A 17,794-nucleotide genomic window follows, 5' to 3' on the forward strand; every position below is an offset into this window, starting at 1 on the left:
ACGGGGAGTTACTTACAGTTGGTTCTTCGGCATGTTGCCCTTGTGCGGCAGCGACCGTCCTCCCGCTTTCACTTCCCTTGAACTTTTTAGATTACTTTCTGACTTCCTGCCTACAATACATAATCACTATATTATCGGGGTGACTTGAATAGGTTTGACGTCCAGTGGGTCGTCAATAAGTCAGTCCTTAATAAATTATCGACACTTTCTTTAGCCTTTGTGGCTAAAGAAAGTGCCGATAGTGGCTAATTACCTCTACCACTTTATTACTGAGCCTACTAGGCGTGGTCCACAGCCCTTCTGTTCTAGACCTGCTTTTAAGCATGAAATGCTTTTAGCTCCCGTTGTCGGCATTGTGGTGACGTCACGCCCAGACCGAGAGCCATCATCCGGGCACTGAAATCCACTCATCCGGGCACTGAATTCCACTCATCCGGGCTCTGAAACGAGAACATCCGGGCACCGTAAGAGACTTAACGAGATTCAACGAGACTCTCTAAGCCCTCCTACGGGACCGGCATACAAGCGCCGGTTGCTCTCCAAACGAGTCACAAAAAATAGCTGCTGCCAGTGTCTTCTCAATGTTTAGCAAGATATCAGTCGAGCTGTGCATTTGATAATGCACGGAATTATAATTTCCGATTTCTAATAACGCGTGGAAAAAGCACATACATGCCACAATAGACTTCGTTGTCATACGTGATCAGTTAGGGGCTTTGAGAGAAGGCCGCTTAGAGAAAGAGGGGAGCTCCAGGGCGAGAAGGGCTTTCGGCGGAAAACTTTCGCTCCCTCCCCAAGGATGGCGCTGCGGTCCCACACTCACGCATGTAAAAGACCGGCCGCTTGGCTTTCAAGCCCTTTCCCCCTCTGGCAGGCAGATGTATAGACCATTTCATCTAGGGCGCCGCCATTTTGGGGAGGTGGCGCCGTCTATGTGCTGTTCTTGTCCCTAGCGCCATGCTGGTATGCGCGCGCGCATTTGTGCTGCGCCCACGGTGCAGTACGGCGGCGTCGCAAATTGGCGTTTCGGAGCTTGTGATTTTTTTTGCGCGTGTGTGTGTATGCTAGAAAAGCGCCTGGGTGACGGGAAAAGCTTGTCGAGCCGCCCTTTGGTTGATTGATGGCCGGAACTAAATCGGATTATGGGGCAGGAGGAACTTCCACCGTCGTTCCGATGATTGACCTAGGCAAACGAAATTTGTTTACGAGTTGTTTGTTTGCTCTAGTGCACAGCAACGGTCGCACCGCTATCTACGACGGCGGTCGAAGAAGTGACACAGGCAGCCGCCAAGCTTCTTTTATGCTATCTGAGTTCGATAGACTACGATTACCAGCCAGCATAACAAAGTCACTTCATGAATGTTTACGTTAGCCGCACTTTGCTTAAGTGTGCGTGGTGCGCAGACGCGTACTGCATTGTTGGACCACTCACGATGATGAATTTCCTTCGTGAAAGCTGACCCGTATGCACTTGACAATTTCAGGCAGGTACTACAGTGCACTTCTCAGCGAGATACGCGTCGTGCCAGATTCAGGCGCTTGATACCTGGTGTCCTTTCTGCGTTTCAACTGGTTATCACTTTGAGATAAATGCTCGCCTACGAGCAGGTCTAGGTGCGAGAATGTTTACTAAGCCTGAGCATGCAGGCACCGAACGAAAGCACTGTCTGCGTTAGTTGACATCGCGTATGTCACCGTTGCTTGCTTAGGGGCTTGGTCACAGAGCGAGCGCGAGCAATGCTCGTTCTCGCTGCCTCGCCACTTTTTTTCGCGTACGTGTCCACTCTTCACTCGTCGAAAGAAAAGTGTTGCGGCCCTAAATAAATGTCCGCACAAAACAGAGAAAGTTAGATGAGAGGTTGCATGGGTATTTGCCACGCGGCAGTAGAAATTCGCCACGCCGCCCGCAGCTCGATTGTGCTTTGATGAGCAAGCGCGTTTAAGGTCGTCGTTAAGCACGCTACGTGTCTTCACACAAGTTTTGCAGACTTTGGTATCTTGACGACTGGTGCAGTGAGCACGCTCTTTTGCTTCGGCCAAGGCCCGGTTGTTCGAGGTAACAACACTGCTGCAACAATATTGCTTACTCGGCAGTGCTGTAATATCGCATATCATTTGCTGTCATATTTAGTATGCACCAATAACTTCGGAGAGGTCTTTTTTCTGCTTATCTGAGCTATCTACTTTTATTGCTCTGATTTTGTGACCTTCATACTTGTCTGCAGGTCACAAGCTGTACAGGCATCCAAGTGTTGTCACTGACTGAAGTGGCCACACGTGCGGATGCCACATAACATTTTTTATTTGCTGGAGAAGAAAGCACGTGACATCAAGGAGGCACAAAGTCTTCTCTGTTAACGCTAGGCAGCCAAAGACATCGCTCGTCTTCATCTGATGGAAAGCGATGCAGATGGTCGCAGCCGCACTGACGCTGCGGCTGTTCATGCTGTGCACAAGGCTAGTTTTTTTCCGCTTGCGATAGTAGTTGGTGCAGTCAACAACAGCGCAGTGGTATCCTGATGACCTCGGCTCACGATTCATGTTCACAGTGAGCGTCAAAGCACGTAAAAGCTGTTTTCTCGTGCAAAAGACGGCAGGACACGAACGTTACTCAACGCGTAGCTCGCCGCCCGCGCATACCAGGAGGAGAGGAGGAGGAGAAGCGGTGGCGCGCGCGCGCCGGTTCGAGGCTATTTTCCTCCTCGCGCCCCTGAAGTTTGCTCCCACTGCACCAGCGCCACTTCTCCCCTGCCGGTCATTTTGGCGTTCCTGTCCGGGCACGTCGCGGGCGGAGCGCATTGAGCCATTGAGCCAGCAGCCTGTCGACTGGTACGCGCGTGCTGCTCGCGCAGCTGGCACTCTCTCTTTCATTGTGAGCACGTGCCGTCCTGCTCGCGGGCGCACAAAAGTGTTGTTGCCGCTCGCTGTGAATTCCGCGACGTTCTAAGAGTGGAGAAACTTGTTGTGTCTGGGGCTGTCACAATAGTTCTCTGAACATCGGCGGCCAAGGACTGCCCGTGGAATTCTACAGATTTCCTGGAGATGTCCTACATTCTTGGGGAAAAAAATTTAATATTGGAAAATTGTAACGTACAGTAACGGAAATATTGAAGGTAATGGTCCACCCTTTCTATATGCAGCAAAATCTTAAATATTTTTCATCGCTCGTATCGAGTAGTTGACGATAGGAAAAACGTTAATACTGAAAAAAATGCAAGCCTATCGATGGGAGATTGCTATAGTGAAATCTTCCAGTATATGAAAAAAAATGCGTTCATACACTTTTTGCTATTAAAAAATGTTTTTGTCCGGAATTGTTGGGTATGAAATGGATGAGAACGAGAAACGGCAGGTCTCGATAACTGCTATGGGCAGGGTGAAGTAAGCTTTTTCCTGTTGCTAAACACGTTTGGCACGTTGCACGCGTAATATTATTTCTGAGCACTTTTTGCTGTAATTCACTAAGCATGCAGTGTTTAGTAAAGCTCGCGTTAACGAAACTCATTTCTTTTGCCATTTTTTCTTTTGGAGACTGACAACAGCTAGCGGCGTTATGCAGACGCGTGTGAGGCAAGGTCAGTGATCGCCTCAATGTTCCGACTTGTGACGCCTGGCTCAATTTTCGAAGCTGCTTTAAATGTAAAAAATTTCTAAAAACAAAAATAATCAAAATGTTTGCTTGCACATGAATGAGCGTTTGCATATGAGCGATGGCTCTGCAAATAAATTGTTTTGGGGATGCGCGTGCGCTGTAAGCGGCATTAAAATAAATATACCAACCGCTTATCTCCGTTGTAGCGATTGACCAAACTAGAGCATTTTTTCTCTTTGCCGTACATAGCAAGAAGCTCGTAGGCGCATTTCGTGAGTGTTTTCGTTTTTCTCCTCAGCCTCGCGTGTCGCCTTAAGGCCTCTTTATTTTAAGTTAAAATAAAAATTATTTCCATTATTATTCAGCGAAACACGTAACAAAATCCTTATTATTTGGCCAACAAACCTGCATGCACCTAACTGCTCAGCCACCCAACGAAATTAAGCATTTTGCGAAGATGCCCGCGCCAAAAAAAAATGGTATTTACATCGAATTCCACGTCTTAAATGACCTCGTCATTTGCTTGCGATACACATTTCGCCGTTACGGTACCGGCTTTTTCATCAACAATCTGCTTCACGTAGTGGGCCTGATCCACTAGCAGTTCATTTTTCAAGTTTGCGCAGCGAAAAAAAAAATTCACTGTCCACTATTTCTTTTAACCTACATCTCAGAGCGTACTGCCGCGACAGAAAGAAATGCGAACAGCGCAGTGCCTAGGCGCTCCGCTGTGGGAATTTATTTTCGTCACGCTTATACTTGGCTCACAACACAAATACGCTAGAGACATCCGTGATACAATAATGTACCACTCTAGCGTCTTTTTGTTACTACCGAGATAAAAACGCGTTGAAGATAAATTCCGACTGCGCAGCGCGTGGGCGCCGTGCTGTCCGCATTTTTTCCTAGCGCCCCTGTACATTTTGCTAATCCTCTGAAACTCGTCAGCGTTCAAGCAGGAGGGAAAAAGCTCGCGACTGCAAAAAGAGATTTGCAGGCTGGTCAACACGTGCTAGTACGTGCAGAACTGGCTTTTTTTCAGGAGAAAGCGCGCTGCTCGCGTAGCTACTGAATGGGAGGGAGACCGGTTTGCCCGGACAGAAGTGCGGAGTCGGTCGGAGAGGGCGCTTTTCAGTGGCGTCCGCAGCGCCCCCCTGCGAAGCTGGAGTATTCGAACGCGCTGCATATACATTCTTGTTAGGCCTGCGTCTCGTCGTGTCCGCGTACGCTTCTGCATCGTCCTGGATTTCAATGCCGCCACCGTCACAGCTGCTTAAGCCGAGCAGTGGAGCCCGTGTTAGGCCCGTAAACATTTCATGCTTACTCTACTCTCGGTTACGAGAGAGGAGCAATTTTTTTCAAACCGGGCGTCACTTGTGTCTGACAACGCTGCCATTCCGTGTATTAGTGACCTAGATTGCGTTGTTGCTCATGTTCTAATCGTCCCTTTTTCATATCCGCACTGTCGGCCTTGGAAGGTTTACTGTGTTTATAAGGGTGATTATACTTCGCTATCGGATCACCTTGCCAATGTTTTGCCTGAATTCAGCCATTAAAGTAAGTACTTGGACTGTAATAGTCTGTAGGAGGCATTTAACTACATCCTAAAAAATCTAACTGACCAATATATACCTTTTAAACTTTTGACAGCAAAAAGACGCGGAGATGAACCTTGGATTACTCGGGAGGTCACGCGACTGATTATTAAGAGACATCGTTCTCCGAAATACTTACAGGAAGCATTGTAGTCTTTGAATACCCGAAATGTTACGGTGTCTTGCAAACGGCACAAAAGTAAGAAACAGGGTTACTAAAGAAAAATACTTCTTAGCACTTGGCTCTAAGTTAGAGCAACATGAAAGAAATGTGGAAGTAGATAAAAACAAACGGCAGACAATTGGTTGGCACTTCTAGTCTAAACAATGACAATATACTCGTTACTGATGACAGTGATAAGGCCAGTAGCTTTAATCTTTATTTCCAGCCTGTTTTCGTAACTTCCTCTTATCATGATCTTCCGATTATCCGTGACGTTGTGCTAGAGCTTATGCCTGAACTTATTGTGATGTACACTGGTGTAGTTAAATTACTTAACAATAATACCAATGCAAGTGGACCTGATAGTAACCTTCCCATGTTTTAGAGACTTGTTACGACATGACTGAACACTGTCTGTTTATCCTATTTGAAAAATCGTTAACTTCTTCATTCATTTCTCGCGACTGGAAAGTTGCGAACGTAGTTCCAGAACATTAAAGTGGTCCAAAGAATATTCTACCCAGTTACAGATCAATTTTGGACTGCGAAGTGTACAGCACGTTAACAAAACATCTAGAAAACTATTTTTTAAATCGAATTCCGGCATGGTTGTAGATCTGGCCGTTCATGTTCAACAAAACTCTTGGAATTCGGTCACGATCTTTTTTTTTCAATTTGACCTTGGTGTACAGACTGACTGCATATTTATTGACTTTTACAAAGCCTTTGATTCTGTTCCCCATGTTTTGCTGTTACATAAATTATCTTTCCTTGGTCTTGTGGTTTTGCTAACTTATTGGATTCAGTGTCATCTGCAGGATCGCATGAAACGCGTTGTTATTAATGGCTCTCAATCTGACTATGTTGCTACTACTTCGGCAATCCCGCAACGGTCGGTTTTAGGGCATTTAATGATATTTGTTCCGGATGTCTCATGCAAAATACGTCTGTATACGGATGATTGTGCGATTTATCACTGCATTAAATGTTCATCTGACCATTATTACCTACAATGCAACTTGGACAGTATACACCGCTAGTGTGTTATGTGGCAAATCTCTCTGAACCCCGATAAGTGTCAGTTTGTTTCCTTCACACGTAAGCACATTCCGTGCCTGTTCAAGTATACATTGCATGATGTGCAGCTGTTGCGAGTGAGTTAGTGTAAATACCTTGTGGTTTATTTTTGATTTAAACTAATTTGGACTAAGCATGTTGAGTATTTATGACCAACAGCTTGCAAAATGTCAATTTTTATCAAACACAATTTCAGGTCAGTGCCTCGCATATTAGAGAACTACTTTACTATCGTACGATCCTTATTGGAGTACACCTGTGGGGCTCGGGACCCGCAAACTAAAATTCTTTTTGATATGCGTAAGCGGGTACAAAATTGCAGCGTTCGATTTGTTTGTAATAATTATACTTTTGTTTCCAATGTTGCGTAAGGAAGGGTTGGGATGGCGGGTGACTGTCAACCACTGGGTACCAGTCCCAGATGTATGACGGAGAAGGCCAAGAATGCGAACAGTTTCTACCTGAGGAACAGGAGAACTATCTATCGTAAAATTTAAAAGGGGAGCTTTTAGTAATCCTTCTTTATTTCCAGTGCGAATGAAATATGATTTAGTAGGCGAGGGGGTCAGACCAAGAGGTGGGAGGCGAGATGCCAAAACATTTAGCGCGTGCTGCAGGAACGACCGATGGATTGACGCATCTCGGGAGCAGCACCACAAGGCTATATCATCAGCGTACGCAAGCACAGGGATAGAAGGGATAGTCTGTAGGGCTCGAACAAGAGAAATAAAGGCCACATTCCTCTAATTCACAAAGTCTATTTTTCAGATTTAAGGCAGAAAGCTGGGCTAGTTGGTGTTTGGATTGAGAGGACATAGTAGCATGACGACAAAAATGTACCCCTTTGTTTGAGCAGACACGTGTGATTTATGTCAGTGCAGATCAGAAAGAGCGGGAAGTATTGGAAGCCTTTCTTATTCACTTGGAAAGGCAAACTTGCGTGAGCAAACCAAATGTTTATCTGTGCACTAAAGATTTGAGGTTCTTGTATCGGAAAGTGCCTTCACGCATGAGATTCAAATGTTGATTTTTTATGCTCCTGATTGCCGCCTATAAATTCGTTGTTGTTCTCGAGAATAAAGCCAGTTGATGTCTAGCGCCTGTGTTGTCTTTCTCTACCCTGTCGTCCTTGTTTTTTTAGCTCTACTACTATGCCCTCTCAATCAAAACTATTTTTCAGAAACTGCAGAACATCTCACATGAAACACCCGGTATAAAACAACGCTTCGTGCAGGCCGAGCGCTTCTCAAAAGCACTTCCAATAGTGGCCCTGGTGATTGGCCGCTTGGCACATGCACCATCGCGCGCCGTGCCACTCACGTAATACAGGGTGTGTTCTGAAAGTAGTAGGACTGGTTTTTTCCTGGGCGAACGGGCGGACGAGAGGCGGTCTGCGCGTGCAGGATCGTTGAAGGGGGATATTGGGAATGCTGGGGAAAATCGGCAGTCGGCTCTCGGCCGTTGAAGAGAGGAGGTCGCTTGTACTGTGAACCCCTGTCTAAACGTCTCGTCACGCAGAATCATCGAGCATTTACTGGATCAGCGATACGCGATCAAATTTTGAGTATATCTTGGTAAAACGGGCAAAGAGACTCACAACATGATTAAGGAGGCCTACGGTGACGCTTCTATGGGTAGATCAGGTGTTTTTTGAGTGGCACAAGCTGTTCCGAGAAGGTAAGGAAAGAGTGGAGGAAGACGACCGCTCCAGACGCCCTTCGACCAGCAAGACCAACGAAAATGTGTAGCGAGTGAAACATTTACTTAACAATAATCGTAGAATGAGTATCAGAATGATTGTTGATGACTTGAGCATTCCTCAAACCCAAGTTTTTGAGATCGTGACAGAAAACTTATCCATGAGGAAAGCGTGCGCGAAGTTGGTTCCGGGAGTGTTGTCAGAGGAGGAAAAGGCCAACCGGTAGGATCTTCATCATGTGAATGAGGACCGCGATTTTTTGCCCAGAACAAGGCGGCAACGCTGCCTCAGCCGCCCTATAGTCTCGACTTGGCCCCGCCAGACTTTTTTCAATTCCAGAGAATAAAATCGACGCTCAAGGGGAAACATCACGGTTCGGTAGAGGTGGTTCAACAGGCCGTGACGAGGAAGCTAAACAGCATTCCGGCCCAGGCGTTCCTGGAGGCGTACGAAAACTGTAAAACTCATTGACAGCAGCGTGTAGGTACGGAAGGGTGCTACCTTGAAAAATTGTAATCGTTTGTACTATTCTCTTGAATAAATTTTGTTTAAAAAATGAGTCCTACTACTTTCAGAACAGACCATGTACATCAGTTTGGTGCGCCTGTACTGCCTTTCCTTACGGTGGTGGATAGTACGAAGGCGGAGCCTCCAGCTCCACGTCAATTCGGTGTGGTTCTTCTCAATGATGCCCTTAAAGGGTCAGTCTACTGAATTTTATCGACCATATTTTATTTGTGGGAACCGATAGCTCTTTACTCAAATTACCGTTTACCCAGGTGTGGTGCCAAGAAGTGTGGTAGAACATTTTAAAATAGAATTTATTAATGTGGGAACACATCTGTATGAGATGGTAGTCTCATCTGGCAACCATCTGGATTTCCACCGCGCGGCGACAAACATGGCGGCGCCCGTCGAAGCCGGACCTCTCGCTTCGGACTGAATTCTCGTTGTTGCTGCCTTTTTCACTGCGTTCACTGGCCATAAATGGGGCGCCGGTCTTTCGCTTCGTCTCATCTCGCCTATAAGAAAACGTATAAGCGATAAATTTCCTTATTTTAATAACAAGAGTGACGATTCTACGCTTCTAGGCTTAAGTGGAGAGTCAGTTTGTTTACAGCAATGGTTCCCGTCCTGAGAACCAGATGACGCCACTATAGGTTCAGTTTATTTTTGCGTCTCTGCTAGCACACGCTGAACTAAAAGTGGGAGTGTGCCTGCGTTTAGCGTACGTATAACTATAAATATTCATGTGATTTACAGAAAAAGCGAGCGGTACGCCTTCTACAGTTTACTAGAACAAAACGTATGTACGTTTCTCTGACATTGGGGCATACAAACGGTACGTACGTAGTATATTCACTTATGCTTCTACAAAAAAAGATTACCACCTGCAGCAACAAAATGAATGTTTGGGGTCGCTACCATGCATTTTTACGCGACTTTTAACGCCGAAATAAAATATAAATTCCTGCCTAAACCGGGAGCAGTTCCCTCGTTATTGATGTTATAGGGTGCCAACTACCAGAATATGCCATTATTTATACACTCATCTCGGTGAGTAGACCGACCCTTTAAAGGGAGGATTCTGAGCTCGTCTTTTTATTGCGGGTACTCGACCAGCACGCTCGGAGCATTCTAAGAAACTTCGAATTATTGTCCTGTGCGGCCGATTTCCCTATTGAATCAAATTAAACGTCCCGGCTCCTGCTTTTTTTTTTAACACCTAGCTCCGAAAAGAGGAGTCAGTCAACGCTTGAAGTGCCTTTCGACCAGTCGCGTGGCGGTTGCCTCTCTGCCATCGGCGTAGTCATGCGTAACGATCGGCAAAAACAAAAGAGTCCACGCGTATTTTTATTTCCGTAGGCCTAATTTGCGGCAGTATAGTCTGCGACTGACAGTCTTTATTTACAGAAACCTAAAAAACAAAATAAAAGCGAACGCGAAGCCACCACGCGACTGGCTGAAAAGAACTCCATGCGTTGGTTGATTCCTCCTACTTTCAGAGGTGAATTAAAAAAAAAGGTGGGAGCCGATGCGTTTAATTCGATTTAATAGGAAAATCGGCCGGACAGGATAATACTTCGAAGTTTCCAAGAATGCCCGGAGCGTGTAGAACGAGTTCCCGCGGTAAAAAGACGATTTCAGATTCCTCTTCAGTGCATCTTTAAGCAGTGGTCAAAGTGCTTCCTCCATATGTGGATTGAACACTGGCCAGTTAACCCGTTCTAAGACAGTCGACGAGGAGTAGCCAAGTGGGAGCGAAAGCATTAGTCACACTTCATGGCAGCATATGTTCCCCGTAATGTGCTGTGTTCGTGCGGTGTGTCCATCTGCTCGGCGGCCGTCCACTGATGGGACTTGACTCGAGAGCCAGAAAGCTTAAACACTTGGAATCCTATCCCTGTTTAACGCCGGAGCAGAGAAGCACTCGACTGACCAACAACATACATGCAACTCTATTCGATGCACGCAAAGGCGAGAAGACGGTCGAAAAAGAGCGGGCGTTTGATGCCCTAAAAGGTATCTGACATTCAGAGTGCAGCTAGCAGCGGTTTTGACTCATCTGAGAATGGTTTACGCCGGTAACTCATAATATTTCGCGCTGACACTTCCTCTTGGCCATGAGAAAGGCGAAAGTTTGTGGCGTCGCTTAATGGTGATCCATGAGACTGAGCTGAAACCTGGAGGCGGACGCATAACACCAACCTTGATCCAGTTGGAAAGCTTGCATTAGGAACGATGACTTCGCTCTAGATGAGATACACCTAGAAGACCACTGCAAACCAACTAGAAATATTACCCTATGAAACTAAAATCAACTGCCTGAATAAACTCGCAAAATGTAATCATTATTTCAACAAGTCATTCCTAGTGTCCTCTTGGCACTCGGTAAGAAGTGCTTACCGCTGGGAATTTAATTAAGTAATTAAACCAGGTGAAGTGGACTATGAACTTTCAGTCTATAATGAAAATCTGCGAAGCATTTACTGCATCCTAGTGATCGAAAAAAAATCTGTTATAAATCGGTACAGTTTTGGCCAATAACGGTGCGATACAGTGTTCGACAGCAGTGGTGCAAATTGAAAGATACGAATGAGATTGAAAGCTTCTAGCTTAGTGAAGGGCGCGACGGTACCTTACCCTGAGTGCGATAACTATAGAAATACAGCCGCTACCTTGGATCACTGTCCCGTGCGTTGTGTCTGCATACGTTATGCTTTACGCAGATGCGGTATATTTAGGGGTTGGACTTTTTTGTTTTTATTTTTTGCGAATTCGGCAGACTTTTTTCAGTGTTTATGTCAGAACGCCAGTTTCGTTTTCTTTTTTTCGGCGAATATTATTTTCTTCATACGGATTTTCGGCTTTTATCGGTGAAATATATGATATTCCTGTGGGGTCAAAAGTGACGTACAGTTCACGTTAACCTCTTTTTTTTTAAAGCCAACCGCTTATGTAGCAGTACGTACCACATAAATGGCCGTCTTAAAAGCTGTCTTTGCTGAAGATAGTTTTTCAGCTGTTGCAAAAAAAAAGCAATGGTTTAGCTTTGGTTAAACCTGGAGAATTGCGAAAGCAACGAGGAGAGAGAGAGAGGCGATGGAGAGCGCGCGGCAGCGGAGGCAGCCTCGGCACGCTAGTTATGCGCCGCTACTGCGCATGCGCAACTGGCGAGCGCGGCGGTGACACCTCTGAGTCACCCGCGCAGCAACGGCGGCGGCGCGCCAGCTGTGCGGCGTGTGACGTCACTGCTCCTCGCGCATGTGCAGTATGGCCTTTCGTCAGCTCCGCGAAATGGCTCGGCGACTCGCGTAGTGTTGCTTTCGCAACAAAAGCAAAAGTGCCGATGTTAAATGTCTGGGCCGTGAGTCAAAAGGTAAGTGGAAGTTTAGTTCTAAAAACTTGATTGTCACATACTGGTTTCACATTGGGCTACGAGAGGACCGCGCACCCTCAGATCTGCGTGCTGAGGCAGCGATGGAGCTGTTGCTTAACCGTCGCGGAAGCTAGAACACGACACCTTCGTGCCGTTTATGCATGCTTTCGCATTGACGGTTGCTTGTTACGGTTCCAAAAGTTTTCAATCTCCTTACATGCAGTGGGAAAACCTACTTAACGAAGCGACGACCCCAAGTCGGTGATAAGTCTTAGCAGACGGCACTATACGCTGACCTGCAGCGCTTAGCTAAGTGATCGAGCTTTCCTAACTTGGACGATGTGGCTGATTTCGCTGATCAATGCCTCATAACTCGCAGTTACTGTACTAAATTCCTAAGATACCTTTGTCTCACCACGTTCCTGGTTCCAGCACTTTCTAAGTACTCTGCTGTTACCTACTTTAACATGGTACTGAACAACCAGTTAGTTTTGACATGCATGCCAGAAATACTGACCTTTTTCGGTTGAATTGGATTTTAAAAAAAGGAATTCAGCATACTTTTATCAGTGTTTTTCGGTTTAAATCGAAAAGTCCAACCCCTATAGTATATTCTACCGTGTTTCGGTTTCGGCGCACGACACGCTAGCGATACTATCGAGTGAGATACACGCACCCCAATTTCCGGGCCTTTCCGAACCGTCGTACTGAGCACTGATTAAGCTGGAATCTACGATGACATGTATAAATAGGTGTCCAGCTCCACTCTTTCCCATTTAGCAACTGACGCCACTGCTTGTCAGCTATGCCACCGCGAGGTGCTTTCTTTGTCTTACGCGGGCGAGTTCGCTCAATCGACAGTTTGTCTTGGCAAGTTCCTCCTGCCCCAACCCTCTGGGCCCCGTCAACATCACGTGATATCTCAAGAAGGCGCTGGGTAATGTCCAAGAAAACGCCGCGAAGCCGCAACCTTAGTCTGCGCCGCGTCCAGTGTGTCGAAGCAGACCGACGAAGAGCTCGACAAAAGCACGCACTGCGACCGAAGTACACCATGTCCACGCGACAAACCATATGAATTACGATTCACACCACATAGACCTTTTCACGATCCTCGAAGCAACCGTTTTTTTTTCGGGGGGGGGGGGGGTGCTTTGGGGAGAGCGCAGTGGAGCTTCGTGCCTCAACTCTTTCCTGTTCTAACAGCAAGTGTTCGCAGCTGTGTCACACAGCCCATGTGCCCTATATGGCGGCGCCCTTGTACATCTTTTTGAAAAGGTCTATAAGCGAGCGGCGCAGTTGCTCCAGCCTGCTCCATTTCCAGCAGCGGCGAGTGCCTCCTGCCAGTATTGCTGGGCTGGGCAATTTTATTTATTTAGTATTTTTTTCTAGTACAAACTGTGCCGGGCCTTCGCGCGTATTCTGCATCGACCCTGCATACTTTAGTACACTTCCCGGTCGGTCGGTCGGTCGGTCGGTCGGTCGGTCGGTCGGTCGGTCGGTCGGTCGGTCGGTCGGTCGGTCGGTCGGTCGGTCGGTCGGTCGGTCGGTCGGTCGGTCGGTCGGTCGGTCGGTCGGTCGGTCGGTCGGTCGGTCGGTCGGTCGGTCGGTCGGTCGGTCGGTCGGTCGGTCGGTCGGTCGGTCGGTCGGTCGGTCGGTCGGTCGGTCGGTCGGTCGGTCGGTCGGTCGGTCGGTCGGTCGGTCGGTCGGTCGGTCGGTCGGTCGGTCGGTCGGTCGGTCGGTCGGTCGGTCGGTCGGTCGGTCGGTCGGTCGGTCGGTCGGTCGGTCGGTCGGTCGGTCGGTCGGTCGGTCGGTCGGTCGGTCGGTCGGTCGGTCGGTCGGTCGGTCGGTCGGTCGGTCGGTCGGTCGGTCGGTCGGTCGGTCGGTCGGTCGGTCGGTCGGTCGGTCGGTCGGTCGGTCGGTCGGTCGGTCGGTCGGTCGGTCGGTCGGTCGGTCGGTCGGTCGGTCGGTCGGTCGGTCGGTCGGTCGGTCGGTCGGTCGGTCGGTCGGTCGGTCGGTCGGTCGGTCGGTCGGTCGGTCGGTCGGTCGGTCGGTCGGTCGGTCGGTCGGTCGGTCGGTCGGTCGGTCGGTCGGTCGGTCGGTCGGTCGGTCGGTCGGTCGGTCGGTCGGTCGGTCGGTCGGTCGGTCGGTCGGTCGGTCGGTCGGTCGGTCGGTCGGTCGGTCGGTCGGTCGGTCGGTCGGTCGGTCGGTCGGTCGGTCGGTCGGTCGGTCGGTCGGTCGGTCGGTCGGTCGGTCGGTCGGTCGGTCGGTCGGTCGGTCGGTCGGTCGGTCGGTCGGTCGGTCGGTCGGTCGGTCGGTCGGTCGGTCGGTCGGTCGGTCGGTCGGTCGGTCGGTCGGTCGGTCGGTCGGTCGGTCGGTCGGTCGGTCGGTCGGTCGGTCGGTCGGTCGGTCGGTCGGTCGGTCGGTCGGTCGGTCGGTCGGTCGGTCGGTCGGTCGGTCGGTCGGTCGGTCGGTCGGTCGGTCTGAAGCCAGCTCTGTGCAGGCTGCTCACCTACCAACCGGGTGGTGGGCAACCTGCCCAGGTGTGTGTGTATATCTAAACCTAGCAACCTGCTCACCGCGTCAGGTAGCAGCTCAATTAATCGCGACAGGCTGTTCGGGAAGAGCCACCTGGGTCGTAACCTAAGTACCACCGATGGGTCGCAACCTAACCGTAACCTAAGTCCCACCTGCCATTGAAGGTCTGTGGCGCATCACTTGACCACTGCACCACTGCGCCAGGAGTGGTATGAGGACTCCCAGGGATCTAGAATGTATAGGATGGAATGACCAATTCCGCATAATGGACATTAACTCATTCAATTTGCCGCCGGAAGCAATGTAGCCCTGGTTGGCCGTTTTTGACACAATTTCCGCAAGTTACCTGATATCAGTGTTGCGTCCACAGTCGCCTCCTTGGCAGGAGGGAAGGCAAGTGGAAAGAAGCGCATCCTGAAGGCAGCGAGGGACGCGTGCCGCATACGCATATGTCGGACCATTATATTCTAGTTTAACTAACTGCCACTGCTGCTGTATAAAAGGGTCCCTGTATAACGGTCAGCTCCTGTATGAAAAGGCCCCTGTATAACGAGGGTTCTCTTACAAAGGAGCATAGCTCCATTTGGAAATGAAGCTTTCAAGATTGCTATCTGAACAACTACGATCAGTGAACACTGGATCGGACCAGCGGAACAGAACCGAAAACCGAAGTGCTAGCGCACCTATTTCCCATTTGGCCTAACTACGTAAATCGACTATCACTTTTTTTTTGTATTTTCCGCGCTCCACCACGTATTTGAAGCAGGGGTGACGCGTGAGAAAAGCTGAGCGCCACACACATGCATAGCTCCGTGCAATGCATACTCTGATGCAGCGGAGCTAAGCGAATCACGTCACTGGATACAGCATGGTATTGAGCGCGATAGAATACACGAAATGAAACCGCCACTTTTTCGTTCTATTATTGTTCGGCAGGTAACACAAACGCCCATAGCGTCAACGTTGTCATTCATTAACGCTGGTATGCCGAAATGTCCACCGAGCAGCGAAGAGACCCTTAGATCGCCATCCCTCTTGACTTTCTTTAGAGTCCCGCTACAGATAATTCGTCCCGAGCACTCATCCGCCCAGCTCGTAACTTCTCTATTCGGGACGCCCACCCGTCAGCCATCCACCGACTTCTGCGTGGCTTTCCACCCGGATCCCCAGTGTGCTCACTACGGCGTGCTGAACACGCGCCTGCGTCCGCGGTTCCACTGGCGTGGATTGTATAGTTTTATTCGCCGCTTTGGGTGCTCCTGCCCGTCCTGCAAACACCGTAAAGCCCCTACTCTCACTTCACCTGCTTCACTGCAGTCGTTACTCTGCCCTGCCTGCCCGCTTGGTTTTACCGCGTTGGCATAGACCTGGCCCCCTCCCTACCATTCCCGCTGGCCACAGTTGGACAATCATGGCCGTAGATCATCTCACCTGTTATACTGAAACTTCTCCATTACCGTCTGCTTCCACACGTGACGTTGCTTCATTCATTCTCATGAACCTGATCCTACGCCCAAGGACGCCCATTTCTGTCTGACGCTCTTGAAGCCCTCCTGAAAGAATGCCGCATTAGCCACCGCACCGCGAAGTCTTACCACGCTCAGACGAATGCCTGACAGAGCGTTTTATCTGAACCCTCAGTGACATGCTGGCCATGTAATGAGCCAACATTGACATGTTCTAAAAGCGACAGAACACTGACATGTTCTAAAAGGGAAAAAGTGTGCCGTACACGATCAAAGGCTTTCGCAAGGTCAGTTTGAAGCATTACCAGTTGTCTCTGAGATTTGCTGCAAAAATATGACTGCTTGTGCAATATGTCTGAATGGAACGGCCCCTCAAGCACATGTCTTGTGGGGTTCGATGAGAGTAGAAATTGCGAACTGCAGCCGATTCCACAAGACGTTAGTAAAAATTTTATAGTCTACATTGGATAGTGTAATGGGACTATATAGCCTCTATATATTGAATTTTTTTTATATCAGCGGTTTTCAGCATCAGCACTGTGCTACATTTATGAACGACTGCTGCAAACTCCAATATCCAAAATAGTTGTGAAAATCTGTTGAACATGGCTCAAAAGGGAGCTTTAGACCCCTGTAAAATTATCCTGAAATACTATCAGGTCCAAGCTTGAAAGTGTCTACTCATGAATGGCGACCTGTAATTCTGTTAAAGTTAAAAGGCCACTTACTCTCAGACACTCATCCTCTAAAAAAGGCTTCACAAGAGAGACGAATGCCGCCACATCCTCAGCGTGGGAGGAAGGGCTAAACAGAAACGTATAATATTTCTCGAATTCCGAAATAATTCCATCCGTGCTTGTGACCAAGGCGCCATCACAAGGTGCTGGCATTCGCTTGGCAACCACACAACGGCGTTCATCAGGCAAGGCCTGGCAGTTCGGTTGCTCAGAAGGCTAAAAATTTGATTTCTGAATCCCGTTAGCAGACTCTGCATCCACTCCATGTAGTCCCGCTTCAGCTAATAGGTTGAGCGGCTCTTAGCTACCGGGTTCCCTCCCCAATATCTTAAAAGCTGTGGCAGGGCACCTAAAAGATCAGTTAAAGAGGCAGCTCGCTTGCAAGGACCCGTCGCAGGCCGCTCCTCCCAAAAAAAGAGGAAAAACAAATGCACACCACCATTCCTTATTGCCATATTTCTTCCTGCCACCTAGAAAGAATCGGGCAACGGGACAACGTGGAAGCAGTATTCTCTGCCCCTAACAAATCCTCCTATGCTTTGCACTCGTCAACCTGCCTAACAGAGAGGAAAGCACAAACATCATGAACCACATATTGCAGTTCTTGTCGCGCGCTGTCAGAGTTGACTCCATTCCCTTAGGTTATGGCGGGGTCTACATTGGACAAACCAATAGGTGCGTCAATGATCGCCTGCGTGAACACCTCTCCAGAGCGGAGAAATTGATTTCTGGGCACCTCGGTGTCCACTGGATGGATTCCAACTGCCTGCCATCCTTCGGAAGCTGCTCCATAACAAAAAAAGTGGCAATCGACTGATTAGGGAAAATATAAAACCCTTCAAAATTAACAGCGCCAAATACCACTGCGTCAGCACCCCTTCGATCGCCTCCAGTAAAAGAAAAGGTGTACCTTTCGCTAACGGAAATGGCCATCGAATGTAGGTTTTTCTTTCGATCTCGTTTCCCCTTCATCCGCATGCGCTTTTCTTTCAGTCGTCGACGTTCTTGCCTTTGCACGGTTGTGTTATTTCGGGGTTGTTCTTCTCCCTC

This window comes from Amblyomma mixtum, chromosome 3 (genome assembly GCF_055824585.1).
Source record: "Amblyomma mixtum isolate Tamu chromosome 3, ASM5582458v1, whole genome shotgun sequence".
Classification (NCBI taxonomy): Eukaryota; Metazoa; Arthropoda; class Arachnida; order Ixodida; family Ixodidae; genus Amblyomma; species Amblyomma mixtum.